The sequence below is a fragment of the Coregonus clupeaformis genome, chromosome 10 (assembly GCF_020615455.1).
Source record: "Coregonus clupeaformis isolate EN_2021a chromosome 10, ASM2061545v1, whole genome shotgun sequence".
Taxonomy (NCBI): domain Eukaryota; kingdom Metazoa; phylum Chordata; class Actinopteri; order Salmoniformes; family Salmonidae; genus Coregonus; species Coregonus clupeaformis.
In genome coordinates, this window is record NC_059201.1 from 54,915,036 (window position 1) to 54,934,813 (window position 19,778).

General features: G+C 45.3%; 2 long non-coding RNA genes across 2 annotated transcripts; both read right to left on the reverse strand.

Moving 5' to 3' along the window:
* Nucleotides 1–568: 568 nt before the first annotated feature.
* Nucleotides 569–3,328, reverse strand: LOC123491666. The gene is made up of 3 exons (XR_006661519.1): nucleotides 3,157–3,328; nucleotides 2,915–3,002; nucleotides 569–2,114 (listed from the first exon to the last, which is right to left on the reverse strand). It is a non-coding gene; the product is annotated as an uncharacterized LOC123491666 (long non-coding RNA).
* Nucleotides 3,329–13,321: 9,993 nt separating this feature from the next.
* Nucleotides 13,322–16,234, reverse strand: LOC121576026. The gene is made up of 3 exons (XR_006002406.1): nucleotides 15,940–16,234; nucleotides 15,425–15,500; nucleotides 13,322–13,657 (listed from the first exon to the last, which is right to left on the reverse strand). It is a non-coding gene; the product is annotated as an uncharacterized LOC121576026 (long non-coding RNA).
* Between the last annotated feature and the right edge of the window lie 3,544 nt (nucleotides 16,235–19,778).

The following is a 19,778-nucleotide window of genomic DNA, read 5'->3' on the forward strand; positions in this document are numbered from 1 at the left end:
GACTAAATACTTTTTTTCCCCCACTGTATATGGACGAGCAATGACAGAGCGGCATGGACTAAGATACAGTATTACGTTATAGAATACAGTATATACGTAATGAGATGAGTAATGCAAGATATGTAAACATTATTAAAGTGACTGGTGTTCCATTTCTTAAAGTGGCCAGTGATTTCTAGTCTATGTCTATAGGCAGCAGCCTCTAATGTGCTAGTGATGGCTATGTAACAGTCTGATGGCCTTGAGATAGAAGCTGTTTTTCAGTCTCTCGGTCCCAGTTTGATGCACCTATACTGACCTTGCTTTCTGGATGATAGCGGGGTGAACAGGCAGTGGCTCGGGTGGTTGATGTCCTTGATGATCTTTTTGACCTTCCTGTGACATCGGGTGCTGTAGCTGTCTTGGAGGGCGGGTAGTTTGCCCCCGGTAATGCGTTCGGCAGACCGCACCACCCTCTGGAGAGCCCTGCGGTTGCGGGCGGTGGAGTTGCCGTACCAGGCGTTGATACAGCCAGACAGGATGCTCTCAATTGTGCATCTGTAAAGGTTTGTGAGGGTTTTAGGTTTTCAGCCTCCTGAGGTTGAAGAGGCTCTGTTGCGCCTAAATGAAGGTCATGCATGACATCTGGTGGAAACAGATAGGTAATTGGAAATGGCACATGATTCAGCTGAGAGAAGCAACAGGCTTTTTTGATGCCATACATCGATGCATTGTCTGGATTTTCTTCCACAGCCTGCAGATGGTACTTGTAGTTTTCTGGGTGAATTCCTCTTCAGTGATTTTTGAGCAAATGTCCCTCTTCGTAGCGAAGCAGAAACGACAAATGCGACCAGAGGAAAAGTTTTTGCTAAACCCTGCAACTGCATGTGCGGAGAGATTATCTGAGGAGATTGTTGTGATTGTGCCTCGGAAGGTTTTGTTTTCACCATTGCATGATAACTTCAAACCCTGTGTTTCCAATTCCTGGATGTCACGTATCAAAGGCCTGAATACTTCTTCGTAAGTGGTGACTTGTTTTTAAATGATGCAGGGATGAACCAGTGTTGAGAGGTATATATTTTGGAGTTGGGAAGTACACTGTGGTCAATTTTGTGTGTGCCTTTTTTACAACCCAGTGGATTGACAACTTCAAATTAATCTACATAGAACTGCAGATGGAGGCTCTGCTTTGTTAGGTTGGGATCTGATTTGAACAATTCACCGTCAGTAAAGTCTTCCAGAATTATATCATTTTGGTCTTGATTCAAGGTGGCCCAGACCTCTTCATTACTTGCTATTTTTTGCAGTATTCTGACCAGTGGGATGTATTGAAATGACGTTGTTTAATAACCTTCTTTGTTGCTCAGGGGTATTTCAATTGGCCTGACCATGCCCAATTCTTTCAAACAGTAATGCTCCAGCATCCACTCAGAGCTCATGCATCTAATACATTCCTCAAATACTGCAGAGTTGTTAGGCAAGTCCCTGAGTTCGTCATCTTCATCCACATTTATCTGCTTATTTGTGAGGTGAAACCTGAGGTCATCACTGTGGTGTGTCATAAATGCATCAAAAATGGTTCTGAGGTCATCAACAATGCTATTCTGTACCGTAGCTGGGATGCAGTGTTCTTCCCTGATTTTCAAAATAAAAATACAGATTATTTTTTAGATGTTCAATTAGCTGCTCAGTGTTGATCTCTGTGGCTTGAACATGTTCAGCCTCTGGCAGACTCTCTACATCACTCACGTCATCTTCAATGGGATCAGTCCCAGTCTCAAATTCATCATGAGGGCAATTCTCATCTAAATTGGCGCTTAAAAGCTCTCTGTGGTTTCGGTAGATGTGTGACCGATAGGCGCTGAAACATCTATTTGTTTTCCCACACCCATTAGGTCCACAGGTAATTAGAAAATGTGGTTCATGCTGGTGATAGAGGCCAATATGTGTGAGTAGTCTGGACACAGAAAGTATGTTTGTTGCAAAGTGGACAATTGAATAGAGTTGGCATTCTTCAGACAGATTGTGAACCTTGGAATGATGGGATGGAATCATGGAGATCATTGGTATTCAGCCACTTGCAGACATCATCAAGGGACCAGTCTTCCACAGCCACAATCAAATTCAAGTTGACACTAAAATAAAAAAGTTACATTTATTAGTGTTGAGGCTAAAACAAAACCTATCCCACTCTTTCCAGACAACCACCTGTCCTCCTAATTTGTATTTATGGTTGTTCCATAACGAAGCAGAGCTTGTCAGGAAAGGTGAAGATGTCTCTCTCTTATTTATCTGACGCCATATTTCTTAGTATGGGACATTATGGGATTCTGCAGTCCCACATTAGAGTGTTGACTCAGATAATATGATGCTCCAAATGGGGCATTAAGTTCTTCTTCCATGTCAACCCAAATTGACCTATTAGTTCTCAACAAAGAGAGCATATTTGGGCAGTTATAAAAGGCTTCTTGATATAATTACATGTTAGGGAGCTTTAATCCTCCCTTCTAAGTATTTGCCTGTAATCTAGCTAGGTTAATCCTTGCCCTTTTAATAGTCCAAATAAACTGAGTAATCACTTTGTCTATGGTGTTAAAGGTGTATGCAGGTACAGTATGGACAGTGGAAACATGCTGATGAGGTAATTCAGTTTAGGAGCTTTAACCATCTTTATAACATGTGGCCTACCCCACAATGAGATTTGTAGCTTATCCCAGTTCATAAACTGGAGTTGAATTTTGTTCAAATATACAGAATGGAAAATAAACATTTCCCTTCCCTTTCCCCTAAGAAACAACTTATATTCTCACATACAACAAGAAGATAATGACACCAGATATTCACCATTCAGTTAGCATTTGAAAAGACAAAGAAATAACACAGAACACACTATAATCACACTGCAAATACATCCAAATACTTTATAGAGGCTAACCTGTTTGTAGATCCATAGTGAGCTTTAAACATTGTCTTGCTTTGGTCTGAAATACAGAGGACAGAACAAGCCGCCCCAATACACCAACCTGAAAGACATCAATTAGACAAACACAACATACTGTAAACAACATGAGTATTCAATATCAAATGCATCTAACTAATCTGATCAGTTTTATGTATTTTTCTTTTTGTCAAGTTTAACATAACCTACATTGGGTCGTGTGTGTGTGTGTGTCTTACCTGTTTGTGGAGAATGATACATTTCTCTATCAGAGCTCACCGCTCCCAAACTCTCCACCACTTAACTGGACAGGGGCAGGATAAGCCAGGTACTAAAGGGAGGGACTACAGGGAGGAGGATGGATGGAGATGGTGAGAGAGTGTATCATGGGTTGAAATGAGGACAAAGATGTCTCAATATTGAATCTAGCTAGCTAAAGTTAGCTAACGTTACAGTAACTTTAACTAGCTAGATAGCTAACCTTAGCCAAAACGTACCAACACTTATACAACAATTACCAGCTAACATTACAGGCTATGTAGCTTGGCTAGCTGATAAAAAACGAAGAGTACATTACATGATGTATTGTTTTTTAGTTATTTGATAGTAGTTTGGTGAATTATCTTAGCTAGCGAATGGCTAAGGTTCAATCACCTTTCACGTTCATCCGTTGCAAGTCATCTCTTATCTGTCATGTCTCTCCAACCATCCGCACGCTTCCAGTTGTCTTTTGATCAACATTCTCAATTTGAATTATACGCACGAGCACCCTTTACTCAAGAGCGCACTGCTGGTTCAAAAACAAACCCCTCTTTTGAAAAGGGTTCTTCAAAGCTCCCCTTAAGTTAAATAAAGGTAAAATTAAAAAATTAAAAAAGTCTACAAAGGTCAAAAAATTAACTGATTGCAGAGTATAGTTTTTTTTACCTTATATTATCCTAAAGGATCCTCCAGGAACCTTTTATCTTTAGAGTGTAAAGAGGCAATAAAGAGACAAAATCTTATATTTTTCAAAAGTTATAAAAAAAAAAGGTGAGTTAAAATAGGATTTTATTTCCTTTACAAATGTATATTATTAGAAGCAGTGCTATTTCAATTGGATCAACTTACACTACACTCTTAGAAAAAAAGGGTTCCAAAAATGTTCTTAGGCTGTCCCCATAAGAGAACCCTTTTTGGTTCCAGGTAGAACCCTCAGTGGAACACAAAATAGTTCTACCTGGTACCAAAAGGATTCTACATGGAACCAAAAAGAGTTCTACCTGGAACCAAAAAGGGTTCTCCAAGGGTTCTCCTATGGGGACAACTGATTAACCATTTTAGGTTCTAGATAGCACCTTTATTTCCTAAGAATGCAGGGGTTGCGTTCTAAACACAGACCATCCAAAAAATCTGTGTTTTAAACCATTTCACCTGCGTTTTACATTAAAAGTAAACAGTGGTTTTTCAATAGAGTGATCAGGGGCGTGCAACTATAGTTTTTCTTCACAGAAAATACATTAGTGCAACACATTCGGCTGAAAATAACTTAATTAGCATCAATGAGCTTACAATGAAAAAGCAAGGTATTCTTTTGTAAAAACGATGCATGGCAATCATATTGTAATGACCTGGCTAGATCATAAATGAACAATTGTCCAGTCAGAGGTTTGAGTTTACGAATTCCTGATTTATTAACCAACACAAGCTACTGTTTGGTAGATAGCAGGTTGACTGGCATGTCGGACCCCGCGAACACTGGGTACTGGTAAGTACAACACAACCAATGAACAGCATAACACATAACACACATCTGTCTGTGCGGGTCGCTACACAGCCCCCCCACCACAAAGTCCCTCGTCCCAGAGGGAACAAACAAAGTCTCTGAAGCGACCCAGAGGTCTCCTTTGCCTGCGTGGCTGTGATGGTCGCAGAGTGTCCAGATGTGGAACAGGGGGCTCAGTCCGCGGCAGGGGGCTGCCCCTCTGGGGCCCAGGGGATGAAGGCAGGGACATGGGGGACAAGGATGAGGGAACGGGGAATACAGTCCGTGGCGTGTCGGGGGAACCACGCGGTGACACAGGGAGGGAGACTGGGTGAGTGGGCTGTCTGTAGTGGGCTGTCTGTAGCCTTTTCTGCGGTGCCTGGGGGTGAGTGCTTGGGGAATGTCATTGCCAGAGAGGGGAATTATGGGGGTTCCCGGGGTTTGGGGAGAAGAGGCTCCTCTGTATGGGGCCAACCCGGTACACAACCTCCACTACCCTCTCCAGGACGCTGCAGGGCCCCACCCAGTGGCTGTCCAACTTGGGGCATCTGCCTTTCTTTCTCAGGAGGCTGTAGACCCAGACCAGCTCCCCAGCCACAAAGTGCCTTCCCCGGGTGTGCACGTCATAGTTCCTCTTCTGCCTCACACCTGCATTCACCAGCTGCTCTCTGGCGAAGTTGTGGGCTGTCTCCAGGCGGTTCTGGAGTCTCCGGGCATACTCCGGCCCCAGGGGAACAGGAGGCTATCCGGGGGCTGACCAAACGCAATCTCTGCAGGGGTGCGGATCTCTCTCCCCAGCATGAGGAGGGCAGGCGTGCAGGAGGTGGAGTCTTGGACAGTGGAGCGGCATCCCATGAGGACCATGGGCAGGTGCTTGTCCCAGTCACGCTGGTGTTTGGCAGAGACGATGGCCAGCTGCTGTCTAAGCGTTTCGTTGAAGCGCTCCACAAGGCCATCACTTTGAGGATGGAGAGGAGTAGTGCGGGTCTTGTGCATACCCAGCCTCTCATACATGGTGGTGAACACACGGGACTCAAAGTTTCTGCCTTGGTCACTGTGGATGGACTCCGCAGCTCCAAACCTGCTGAACATACCCGCTGTCAGGGCGTCGACGATGGTCTCTGCCTCCTGGTCAGGCAGAGCATAGGCCTCGGGCCATTTTGTGAAACAGTCCATGGCCGTGAGCACCTAGCGGTTTCCACTGTCTGTGGTGGGGAATGGCCCAACTACATCCACTCCTACCCTCTCCATGGGAGCCCCAACTGGGAACTTTTGGAGCTGAGCATGCCTTTCTCGCTGTGCAGTTGTCACAGTGGCGGCAAAAGTCCTCCACATCCCTCTTGTGCTGCCCCCAGTAAAAGCCCTGACGGAGGCGGCAAAGGGTTTTTGTGACCCCAAAGTGTCCAGTCCCCACCCCCCCATGAGTGCTCTGGAGCACAGCCTCCCGCAGTGCTTTTAAGACCACCACCTGCCACCTCTCCTCTACCGTAGCTGGCTCCTTCCATGCCCGCTGTAGCACGCCATCAGCCAGCCGCAGTCTCTCAAACTTTGACCACAACCCTTTGGTCGCGAATGAGAGCGCTGCCACCTCTTCCCACGGTGGCCTCAGCTGCGCCTCTACCCACTGTAGCAATGGCTGTAGGTCTGTGTCCCGTCCCTGCTGCTGCCCCCATTCAGCCACGTCGACAGTCTGCTCACAGCAGACAGGCCCGTTCGCCCAACACACTGTGGCACAGACCCCCTCCACCGCACACAGCTCTCTCTCACGGCCTTCTCTCCGCTCACAGTGGAGGCACCTGTCTGCAGTACAGGGCCGATGGGACATGACGTCGGCGTTAGAGTGGCGTGCCCCTGCCCTGTGCACCACTTTGAAGTCGTATGGCTGAAGCTCCTCTAACCAGCGTGAAACCTGCCCCTCTGGCTCTTTGAAAGACATGAGCCACTGGAGAGCAAAGTGGTCAGTCCTTACAGTAAACGGCAGGCCACCCAGGTAGTACTTGAAGTGTTTGATGGAAGCCACAACAGCGAGGAGCTCCCGCCGGGTGACACAGTAGCAGCGCTCATGTTTGTTGAATGTTTTGCTGAAGTACACCACCACTCCCCCCACCCACTGGCCCCACCTGGCCAGCACCCCACCCATGCCCACACTTCCGTTTTGAGTGCGTCACTTGCTCCGTGCTACGCTTTTTGTTGCTGCTTGGCTACCTGCCAAGCTTGACTTTTTTTACATTTTTTAAACCATTTAATCTATCTTTATTTAACACATTTTACCAACATCTTATTTTTATTCACTCTAATTTTTTCATTCAACTTTTTCACCCTGGACGCTTTATCTGGACATGGTTCTACAGGACCTCCACCAGCCGAAGCTAAGTAGTAACATTAACACTATGCCATCTAATTGCAGTCGCTGTACTCATAATATACAGGAGAACTATCGCCTTATGGTGAGGATAGCCGTGCTGCAAGCACAGCTTCAGACGCAATCGTTAGGCAAGGCAATGTAAGTGTAGGAAAGGATGAAACAGCGTCTGTGCCACCAGTAAGTACAGATAGTAGTATAAATCCCCTCGCACAGACCCCGCAGCCGGACAATTTTCTCAAGGCTTCTGAAAATAAATGCTGTCGGCACGCTCAACCGGCGTCACTCATTCAGCCGACAGAAACTTTCAACCGGTTCTCCCCATTAAGCTCTGACAAATTGAAAACCCTAGTCATTGGCGACTCCATTACCCACAATATTAGACTTTAAAAGAATCATCCAGCGATCATACACTGTTTACCAGGGGGCAGGGCTACCGAGGTAAAGGCTAATCTGAAGATGGTGCTGGCTAAGGCAAAAACAGGCGAGTGTAGAGAGTATAGGGATATTGTTATCCACGTCAGCACCAACGATGTTAGGATGAAACAGTCAGAGGTCACCAAGAGCAACATAGCTTCAGCGTGTAAATTAGCTAGAAAGATGTGTCGGCATCGAGTAATTGTCTCTGGCCCCCTCCCAGTTAGGGCGAGTGATGAGCTCTACAACAGTCTCACAACTCAATCGCTGGTTGAAAAATGTTTTCTGCCCCTCCCAAAAGATAGAATTAGTAGATAATTGTCCCTCTTTCTGGGACTCGCCCACAAACAGGACCAAGCCTGGCCTGCTGAGGAGTGACGGACTCCATCCTAGCTGGAGGGGTGCTCTCATCTTATCTACCAACAGACAGGGCTCTAACTACTCTAGCTCCACAATGAGATAGGGTGTAGGCCAGGCAGCAGGCCTTTAGCCATCTTGCCAGCTTAGCGGAGTCTGCCGCTAGCACAGTCAGTGTAGTCAACTCATCTATCCCCATTGAGACCGTGTCTGTGCCTCGATCTAGGTTGAGAAAAACTAAGCATGGCGGTGTTCGCTTTAGCAATCTCACTGGAATAAAAACCTCCTCCATTCCTGTCATTATTGAAAGGGATTGAGATATCTCACATCTCAAAATAGGGCTACTTAATGTTAGATCCCTCACCTCCAAGGCAGTTATGTTCAATGAACTAATCACTGATCATAATGTTGATGTGATTAGCCTGACTGAAACATGACTTAAGCCTGATGAATTTACTGTGTTAAATGAGGCCTCTCCTCTTGGTTACACTAGTGACCATATCCCCCGCACATCCCACAAAGGCGGAGGTGTTGCTAACATTTATGATAGCAAATGTAAATTTACCCCCCCAAAAATTACGACGTTTTCGTCTTTTGAGCTTCTAGTAATGAAAATATCCGAGCCCTGAAGCAAGCCTCCAGAAAATTGGAACGGAAATGGCATTCCACCAAACTGGAAGTCTTCCTACTAGCTTGGAAAGAAAGTACAGAGCAATATCGAAGAGCCCTCACTGCTGCTCGATCATCCTATTTTTCCAACCTAATTGAGGAGAATAAGAACAATCCAAAATGTATATTTGATACTGCCTTTCACTTCAGCAGTGATGAATTCATGAACTTCTTCGACGAAAAGATCATGATCATTAGAAAGCAAATTACGGACTCCTCTTTGAATCTGTGTATTTCTCCAAAGCTCAGTTGTCCTCAGTCTGCACAGAACAATGGAGACACTCAAGTTTTTAAATCCTGTATCTCTTGACACATTCATGAAATTGTCATGGCCTCTAAACCGTCAAGCTGCATACTGGACCCTATTCAAACTAAACTACTGAAAGAGCTACTTCCTGTGCTTGGCCCTCCTATGTTAAACATAATAAATGCCTCCCTATCCACTGGATGTGTACCAAACTCACTAAAAGTGGCAGTATTTAAAGCCTCTCTTGAAAAAGCCTAACCTTGACCCAGAAAATGTAAAAAACTATCGACCTATATCAAATCTCCCATTCCTCTCAAACATTTTAGAAAAAGCTGTTGTGCAACAACTCACTGCCTTCCTGAAGACAAAAAAATTATACGAAACACTTCAGTCTGGTTTTAGACCCCATCATAGCACTGAGACCGCACTTGTGAAGGTGGTAAATTACCTTTTAATGGCATCAGACCAAGGCTCTGCATCTGTCCTCGTGCTCCTAGACCAGGGTTCTTCAATTCCGGTCCTGGAGGGCCGAAACACTTCTGTTTTTTATTTCTACCTGGTAGTTAATTGCACTCACCTGGTGTCCCAGGTCTGAATTAGCCCCTGATTAGAAGGAGAGGATGAAAAACAGAGGTGTTTCGGCCCTCCAGGACCGGAATTGAAGAACCCTGTCCTAGACCTTAGTGCTGCTTTTGATACCATCGATCACCACATTCTTTTGGAGAGATTGGAAACCTTCATTGGTCTACACGGACAAGTTCTTGCCTGGTTTAGATCTTATCTGTTCCGTTTAAGGACCACTATTGTTTTCACTATATATTTTACCTCTTGGTGATGTCATTCGGAAACACAATGTTAACTTTCATTGCTATGTGGACGACACACAGCTCTACATTTCGATGAAACATGGTGAAGCCCCAAAATTGCCTACCCTGGAAGCATGTGTTTCAGACATAAGGAAGTGGATGGCGGCAAATGTTTTACTTTTAAACTCGGACAAAACAGAGATGCTAGTTCTAGGTCCCAAGAAACAAAGAGATCTTCTGTTGGATCTGACAATTAATCTTGATGGTTGTACAGTCGTCTCAAAAAAAAACTGTGAAGGACCTCTGCGTTACTCTGGACCCTGATCTCTCTTTTGACGAACATATCAAGAATAGCTTTTTTCCATCTTCGTAACATTGCAAAAATCGGAGCGCACGGGGGCCTCGATCAGTGCATGTTTGAGGGTGTTGAAGGCCTCCTTGCACTCCACTGTCCAAGTGAAGGCCTTGTCCTTCGGCAGCAGGCGGTTCAGGGGAGCAGCGACGCTTGAGAAGCCCTGTACAAACCTCCTGTAGTACGAGGCCAGGTCCAGGAAGCTCTTCAGCTGATGCTGGACAGTGGGGGTGTTCAAGTCTCGGACAGCCCCCACTTTGTCCTCCATAGTGCTGATACCCTCCTCCCCTCATGAAGTGGCACTGCTCGGGGTGGAGCTTCTGGCCTGCGGCAGCCACCCTCTCCAGCACACGCCGTTGCGCCCCCAGGGCTGACTGGAAGGAGCTGCCATGGGCCAGGATGTCGTCGAGGTATACCAGACACTCCTGTCGGGGGATGCCATCCAGCACCCTGTCCATCAAACGCTCAAAAGTAGCTGGAGCGTTGCACAGGTCGAAGCACAGGACCTTGAACTGCCAGTGTCCTCTGTTAGTGGAGAACGCAGTTTTGGCTCTGGCCTCTGGGGAGAGGGGCACCTGCCAATAGCCACTATGGAGGTCTAGTGAGGAGAACCAGGGGACCCCCTAACCAGATCCAGCGACTCATCGTTGCGTGTTATGGGTTATGAGTCCTTCCTGGTTACCTCATTCAGCTGCCTGTAGACCGCACAGAACCTCAGCTTGCCCGCCTTCTTAGGAACCATGACGACTGGTGCTCCAACTAAAGCCCCATAATCACGTCTGTCCTAGGGGCTAATCAATATCTAACAGGACAGAGCATCATCCGTGAGGCACAAAGCCAACTGCAGTGCCCTATCTTCATTCGACCACCCCCCAAAAGGGGGCAGGGAGCAGGTCTCGAACCCTCAACCTTCTAGCGCGCCATCGACTGTGCCCAAAAAGCATGCTCCTTATAACCCCCATCCCACTTCTGACACCAATGTAATGACCTGGATAGATCATAAATGAACAATTGTCCAGACAGAGGTTTCAGTTGACAAATTCCCGGTTTATTAACCAAACTCAACACAGGCTACTGGTTGGCCATAGCCCACGCCAAATAAATCATGGATAACAGTATAAAACAACCATGACCACCTCTTGTTAAGACCAGACATAAGAGAGAGAACAATGGCTAAGCATGGTCTTAAACTTGCGATGCTCCACCCCCCCTGCCAACAATATGTCTAATGATTATCACAGAAAGAATGTAGTCAGCTACATTTCCTAATGTTTTGCTTTAAGTTAAATCGAGCATTTTACCAGAGAAAAGTAGCTACACATCAGTCAGAGGACTGTCTGCTGATAGAATGCCCATTAGTGAATTCTCATCTGAGTGGAGGTGCAACTGAAGCACGAATTTAGCAGAAGCAGAAATTACAATAAAGAAGCATTTTAGATCTTCATTTACAAAACACAGAAAGATATTTCTTATGTTTTTTATATATTTTTTTGTGTGTGAAATCCCAGAATTCTGCGTTAACACGACCCCCTGGAGTGTAACATCAGGCAATCATGTTATTTTTTTCATTTCACTTCACCAATTTGGACTATTTTGTATGTCCATTACATGAACCCCATTTAAATTACAGGTTGTAATGCAACAAAATAGGGAAAACGCCAAGGGGGATGAATACTTTTGCAAGGCACTGTCCTGCTCAGATTTATTTTTTAAAAAACATAAGCCTATGCAACATGAACCAATTAAAGACAGTTCTGTAGCAATGAGGTTTGTGCTATAGGCCCAATACATTATCACTGCATATTTTTTATTTTATTTCACATTTAACCAGGTAAGCCAGTTGAGAACAAGTTCTCATTTACAACTGCGACCTGGCCAAGATAAAGCAAAGATATTGTCTACGCTTGAATTGCCCTGCCAATGTTGTTCTTCTCAGACCATTTTTCAAATATATTTCAAAATTGTAGGTATATGATCACACTGTTATAGATCATTTGTTGTATTACTTGTGAGGCATAGCTGAGTGAGCATAATAATTCACTTTTTGTTGAGAAGCCCTGTACAAACCTCCTGAGTGGCGCAATGGTCTAAGGCACTGCATCGCAGTGCTAGCTGTGCCACTAGAGATCCTGGTTTGAATCCAGGCTCTGTCGCAGCCGGCCGCGACCGGGAGACTCATGGGCGGCGCACAATTGGCCTAGCGTTGTCCAGGGTAGGGGAGGGAATGGCCGGCAGGGATGTAGCTCAGTTGATAGAGCATGGCGTTTGCAACGCCAGGGTTGTGGGTTCGATTCCCACGGGGGGACCAGTATGAAAAAATAAATAAAAAATTTACAAAAAAAATATGAAAAACAAGAAAAACAAAAGATAAAAACGAAACAATAAAAAGAAAATAAACATTTGGTAAAAATAAAAATTATTTACAAAAAAACATATGTATTCACTAACTGTAAGTCGCTCTGGATAAGAGCGTCTGCTAGATGACTAAAATGTAAATGTTTTACTGGACTGATGGCCTGCATCCCATGGTCAGTCTACTGGGAGGGAGCAGCGGTGAGGCTGCCTCTCACCCGACTCACCGTCCCTCCTCTCTCCCTCCCTCCGCTGAGAAAAGGGGACACAGTCTTCCAGCTGATGGCGAAACTTAAGTCGCACTGCATTACTTCTGCCTCATGCACCAATTCATGTTGTTACTGCTATGACCAGAGAAAGTGAAATATTCCTTGATATTAAAAAAGACACAAGCTGCAAATAACAACAACGCAAGCTTGTCGAAACGCTCATTTTATGGCTTATAAATCTGTGGAACAAATTAAATTAAACAAATTAAACAACTTAAACATGAATTTACTCATGAAAACAGCAGTTCTTTGCTGTATTCGTTTAGTCTCTCTCTAGTCGTGGTTTTACAAGTTTTGAAATCTCACATTATCAACTTTGCTGTGCGTTCGAGGCTTCTTTTTACAGTCTATGGCGCAATGAAACCGCAGACACAGTGATCTGAGCTATCTGATTGGCCAGCGGTAGACCTATAGGTGCACTTGATTTGCTCTCTGGGCCTGCCGGGTAGACAGAGTTCAACCTGAAGTTCAGACACATGAAATGGTTCAAGATCGAAACACTTTGCCTTCTCGGCGCTAGGGCTGCTGAATCAAGTGCAGCGACTGTCAACAGCGCAAAACAAATAAAAAAAATAGGAACGCAAGGATTTATCGTTGGGTTTTTTACATAAATATTTGGCGATCGACTAGGAATGGCTTGGAAATCAATCAGGTTGGTGACCACTGGTCTACATGATGAGATTTTTATGGATAAGAGCGAGAATATTTTTATTTGTCAAACAGCAGTCAAGCGTTGATCATCATGTCACTAGAATAAGACCCTCGATATTTATTGGAAAGGAGCATCAAACCTCATCACCGTGCACTTTCACCACCCTGTGAAGTTCATCATAACTTATTTCATCTGTAGCCTAATAAACTGCACGCTTTCCCGAGTCGTAGTGGGAGGACCACCCGCCATATCATCGTGTGCCTCCCAAGTTTACTTCGATATGATGGTTCTTATATCAATATTTGCGCATAAATGCGTCTTGACTTTTTTTTATAAGGTATGACATGCATAAAAACTGTGGATGGAAACATGGTTAATGACTATGGATTTAAGGAGAGGTGGTTCTGCTCTCTACTTTCCCTGGGATGTGGCAGAATAGGTCACTGGTAACTGAGTGGGTGGACAAGCACTGCTGTAGAGGCCATGCATCAGGTCACTGACATGTTTCCGGAACTGTAAAGACAGAGATGAATCATGATTAACCCTTACCTAAGGTCTTCACTAAATAAGCTGGTAGTCAGGCAGACATACATACATACATACATACAACATACATACATACATACATACATACATACATACATATATACATACTACATACATACAACATACATCATCATCATACTCTCTCTCTTTCATACATACATACATACATACATACATACTACCTCATACATACATACATACTATATACACAGTGAGGGAAAAAAGTATTTGATCCCCTGCTGATTTTGTACGTTTGCCCACTGACAAAGAAATGATCAGTCTATAATTTTAATGGTAGATTTATTTGAACAGTGAGAGACAGAATAACAACAAAAAATCCAGAAAAACATGTCAAAAATGTTATAAATTAATTTGCATTTTAATGAGGGAAATAAGTATTTGACCCCCTCTCAATCAGAAAGATTTCTGGCTCCCAGGTGTCTTTTATACAGATTACGAGCTGAGATTAGGAGCACACTCTTAAAGGGAGTTTGTTACCTGTATAAAAGACACCTGTCCACAGAAGCAATCAATCAGATTCCAGACTCTCCACCATGGCCAAGACCAAAGAGCTCTCCAAGGATGTCAGGGACAAGATTGTAGACCTACACAAGGCTGGAATGGGCTACAAGACCATCGCCAAGCAGCTTGGTGAGAAGGTGACAACAGTTGGTGTGATTATTCGCAAATGGAAGAAACACAAAAGACCTGTCAATCTCCCTCTGCCTGGGGCTCCATGCAAGATTTCACCTCGTGGAGTTGCAATGATCATGAGAACGGTGAGGAATCAGCCCAGAACTACACGGGAGGATCTTGTCAATGATCTCAAGGCAGCTGGGACCATAGTCACCAAGAAAACAATTGGTAACACACTACGCCGTGAAGGACTGAAATCCTGCAGCGCCCGCAAGGTCCCCCTGCTCAAGAAAGCACATATACATGCCCGTCTGAATGATTCAGAGGAGAACTGGGCGAAAGTGTTGTGGTCAGATGAGACCAAAATGGAGCTCTTTGGCATCAACTCAACTCGGCATGTTTGGAGGAGGAGGAATGCTGCCTATGACCCCAAGAACACCATCCCCACCGTCAAACATGGAGGTGGAAACATTATGCTTTGGGGGTGTTTTTCTGCTAAGGGGACAGGACAACTTCACCGCTTCAAAGGGACGATGGACGGGGCCATGTACCGTCAAATCTTGGGTGACAACCTCCTTCCCTCAGCCAGGGCATTGAAAATGGGTCGTGGATGGGTATTCCAACATGACAATGACCCAAAACACACGGCCAAGGCAACAAAGGAGTGGCTCAAGAAGAAGCATATTAAGGTCCTGGAGTGGCCTAGCCAGTCTCCAGACCTTAATCCCATAGAAAATCTGTGGAGGGAGCTGAAGGTTCGAGTTGCCAAACGTCAGCCTCGATACCTTAATGACTTGGAGAAGATCTGCAAAGAGGAGTGGGACAAAATCCCTCCTGAGATGTGTGCAAACCTGGTGGCCAACTACAAGAAACGTCTGACCTCTGTGATTGCCAACAAGGGTTTTGCCACCAAGTACTAAGTCATGTTTTGCAGAAGGGTCAAATACTTATTTCCCTCATTAAAATGCAAATCAATTTATAACATTTTTGACATGCGTTTTTCTGGATTGTTTTGTGAGAGAGAGAGAGAGAGAGAGAGAGAGAGAGAGAGAGAGAGAGAGAGAGAGAGAGAGAGAGAGAGAGACATAGGCTATTTACATTTCTTAGTCAGCAGGCTGGATAACTTCAGTACCCCTTCCCTTTGTTCCCTCCTCCCATCCAAGCTAGAAGATTCCTGCAAAAAAAGAGAATCAAGAATTGAAAAAGGGCAGTTGATAGTTAAGTGTTGAGGGGGAGCAGGGATAGGCAAAATGTATTATATTGTCAAATACAAAATACATACAGGATCCTTGATTAATAAAAAAAAACTCCACATCCATATTGGGGGTACACGTTTCAAGAATTAGGCTAGCTCACAATGTCTCCCTCTCTCTCTCTCTCTCTCTCTCACACACACACATTTTAGTCATTTAGCAGACGCTCTTATCCAGAGCGACTTACAGTTAGTAAATCGCCAAGCGCCATGCTCTACCAACTGAGCTACACGACACACACACACACACACACACACACACACACACACACACACACACACACACACACACACACACATTAACTAAACAGATATCAAAATGTTAGCTAGCTAGTTACAACAGGTAAAAATTAAAACTTACCATGTCCATGGATGATTAGCCAGAGAGCTAACGTTAGTTAGCTAATGTTAAAATTACCTAGTTAAGTTAGCTAACATTAGCTAGCAAATCTTTCCTTGACATTCTTCTATCAAACAAACCCCCGCTTTACTTACAAAATTATTTATTTTTGTGTTGTTGTGTAGCCTACCGGGCGCTCTGTCCCAACTGTTGTAATGTTGACCGACGTGTTCGAGAAAGCAGGCTGCGCAGAGGTCTTCTTCTTCTTCAGTGGAGTTTAATGGCGGTTGGCATCCAACGTTATGGTGCATTACCTCTACCTACTGTACTGGAGTGTGGGCCAGAGACAGGGAGAAACTAAATCCTACCTGCCAGCCCCGTTGCTCTTAAAAAAGATAACATATTTGAGACTATATCTAATGACGTCCTACTCAATATACTCTTTAAACAAATTTCCTGTATCCCCGTCTCCCTCCGCCTCCCTCCCACTAGATCTCATCCTCTCTCTTTCCCTCTGATACTTTCCCGAGTGGCCCAGTGGTCTAAGGCACTGCATCGCAGAGATCCTGGTTCAAGTCCAGGCTCTGTCGCAGCTGGCCGCGACTGGGAGACCCATGGGCAGCGCACAATAGGCCCTTTTCACGATGACGTCATCTAACTTCCGCCTTTCCGCGTAGCAGGTTAACTTCACTTCCGTTCGCCCGTAACCTGAGACTTCTCAACGAAAATACAACTGTTGACCACTAACTAGCAAGCTAGCTACTTGAAGAAATTCCAAAAGGTACGTTTAAGTTAAATTAGTAAAGTTAAGAGTAATAATGTTTACGTATATGCAATGGTTTGTAACTTGCTAACGTTATTGTTAATTCATAATTGTTCACTGCCTTAGTTACTTAAAAGTGGGCTAACGTTAGCTAACAACAACTTAGTACCAGATACCGATAACATTAAAAGGTAGCGTTACATTGCTGCCTGGCTGTAATGTAACAAGTTTACTTAGCTAGCTATCTAACCCTTTGTTAGGCAGTTAGTTTATTCATGAATGTATAGTAACTCACCTATTCAAATACTGTTGTGCATGATAGCTAGATAAATATTGATTCCTGGTCAAAGCTGAATGTTAATTTAGCTGTTTCTTTTCTCTCGGTGTCTGTATCGCAACAGTATCCCATCCAACACCGAAGCATGGCACAATCTTCGAGAAGATGCTATTGCAGTGTACCATTTTGTTCAAACAACAAACAGAAATTCCCGTATCTGAGTTTTCACGATTTCCCTGTTGATGGAGAAATACGTGCCCGTTGGGTGAGGGCGATCAGGAGAGATGAGGGACCAAGTTTTAAGATTCTTCGTGGGAGCACCTTTGTTTGCAGTCAGCACTTTCCCCCTGAGGATAGATACACATCGGCCAGTGGACGGATCCGTATTAAACAGGGATCAGTGCCGTCTAGATTCCACTGGAATGATTGGGGTAAGGATAGGTAGACAGCGTTAAACGTAATACTACTGTAATCCAATAATATATTACTTGTACAAAATGTTTAATAATTTAATCCTGATGCAATATAGCAAAACACAACAAAAAGAAAACTTATCTATCTTAACCTATCTTATCATAATGTTAGAGAACTGTTTATCTGAGAAACCTGAAGCCGATGAGCCTCCTCATTTTTCTTCATGGACCTGTAACATCGCCCTCTCACTGTCACCTCACCGTTAACTACACTTGAGACTGTTTCAATACAGTGATTGGGAGAAAGGGCGCAGCATTAGCCATTAATACATTACTGACTCTTATCTTACGGTCGATACAAACAGCAGTAATATTAAAAAGAGGCTGCAAAACAGAAACTCGTCAGCTCATAACCTTCGCTAGCATAGGGCTAATTTAAGCTAAATAAAGATAAACACGTACCTTCATAATCAAACAGGTAACCTTCAACGAAGAACTTGTAGCCTTTATCAAGCTTCGATCTTGAAGTAAGGGACCACTTGTCAGCAAGTCGTTCTACGTCGTTAAGTCGTATTGGTGGCAGATGTGAAAGGGACTGGGTGAACTCCATAATGATGTGCTACTAGCTAAGCGTTCCTAAGCGACACCGGATGTAAACATAACCTGCATCGCGGCAGAACGGAAGTTGTCTGACGTCACGTGAAAAGGGCCTATTGGTCCAGCGTCGTCCAAGGTAGGGGAGGGTTTGGCCGGCAGGGATGTGGGTTTGTTTCCCATGGGGTGCCAGTATGAAAAGAAGAAAAAAAATGTATGCATTCACTAACTGTAAGTTGCTCTGGATAAGAGCGTCTGCTAAATGACTAAAATGTAATACTGGCAAGCAATACATGCTCCACGGTCTCTGTTTCATGACAATAATCACACTTTCCTGTTGGATGCTTTCCTATCACATTTAATGTCTTATTCAACTGTCTGTGTCCCACCCTTAATCTTGTAAAAAATAGCCTCCTCTCTTCTGTCCCTTCCTACCGTCCTCCCCTCCCCGACTTTCCTCTGTACTTGAAATAAATGCCTTCCCTTATTATCCCTATTCCACTGCTCCTGCCATCTCTGCACCATCACTGTATATATCAGTCTTTTTACCTCTGCCTTGCTCGTTGAAACTTCAACATCAACATCCCCACTACTAAGTGCTTGTTTAGCCAGTTAATCTACTGCCTCGTTCCCCTCCACCCCTGCATGGGCTGGGACCCAAGTAAATCTTATCTGTATACCCATCTGTTTAATCCTGCCATGGTTTGTAGCACCTCATAAAGCTGGTCTTGTCTGCTACGTGAGCTAAAGGACTGGAGACTCATTAACACTGCACATGAATCAGAGCAAATAACTACTCTGTCTTGTTTGACTTCCTCCACCCACTGCAAGGCCAACAGTATGGCCATCAGCTCCGCCGTATACACAGCCAGATGGTTTGGTGCGGGGAGCAGGTACGGGGCGTACCGGGCTGGCGACAGGCACCACTGGTTTGGTGCGAGGACCTGGCACGGGCCGTATCGAACTGGAGACGCGCACCACTGGTTTGGTGCGGGGAGCAGGTACGGGGCGTACCGGGCTGGTGACAGGCACCACTGGTTTGGTGCGAGGAGCTGGCACGGGCCGTACCGAACTGGATACGCGCACCACTGGTTTGGTGCGGGGAGCAGGTACGGGGCGTACCGGGCTGGTGACAGGCACCACTGGTTTGGTGCGAGGAGCTGGCACGGGCCGTACCGAACTGGATACGCGCACCACTGGTTTGGTGCGGGGAGCAGGTACGGGGCGTACCGGGCTGGCGACAGGCACCACTGGTTTGGTGCAAGGAGCTGGCACAGGCCGTACCGGGCTGTGGAGGCGTTCTGGAGGTCTGGAGCGTAGAGCTGGCACAACCCGTCCTGGCTGGATGCCCACTTCCGCACGGTACGTGCGTGGTGTTAGCACAGGACGCACTGGACTGTGCCGGCGCACTGGCGACACAGTGCATATCTCCGCACAACACGGAGCCTGCACGGTCACACGCTTCTTAGGGTGAATACGGGGAGTTGGCTCTGCTCTGAACCCTGGCTCCGCCAACCACCCCGTGTGCCCCCCAAAAAAATGGTATTGGGGCTGCTTCTCAGGCTTTCTTCGTGACCGCAACCTTTTAAGTCATCGTTTCTCTCCTACCTGGGCCTCCTCCTTCGCCCAGGTTCCTTTATCGGCTACACTCACCTTCGCCACCCTCATCCCTTTCAGGGCCTCCATATGCTTGGCCAGATCCGTACAGGATAACTTATATATCCTAACATCACTTTGTCAGGCAAAAGAACACCATCCTGTCTGCGTCACACCAAACGACGAGCATCACAAACACCGGGAATATTCCCCTTCA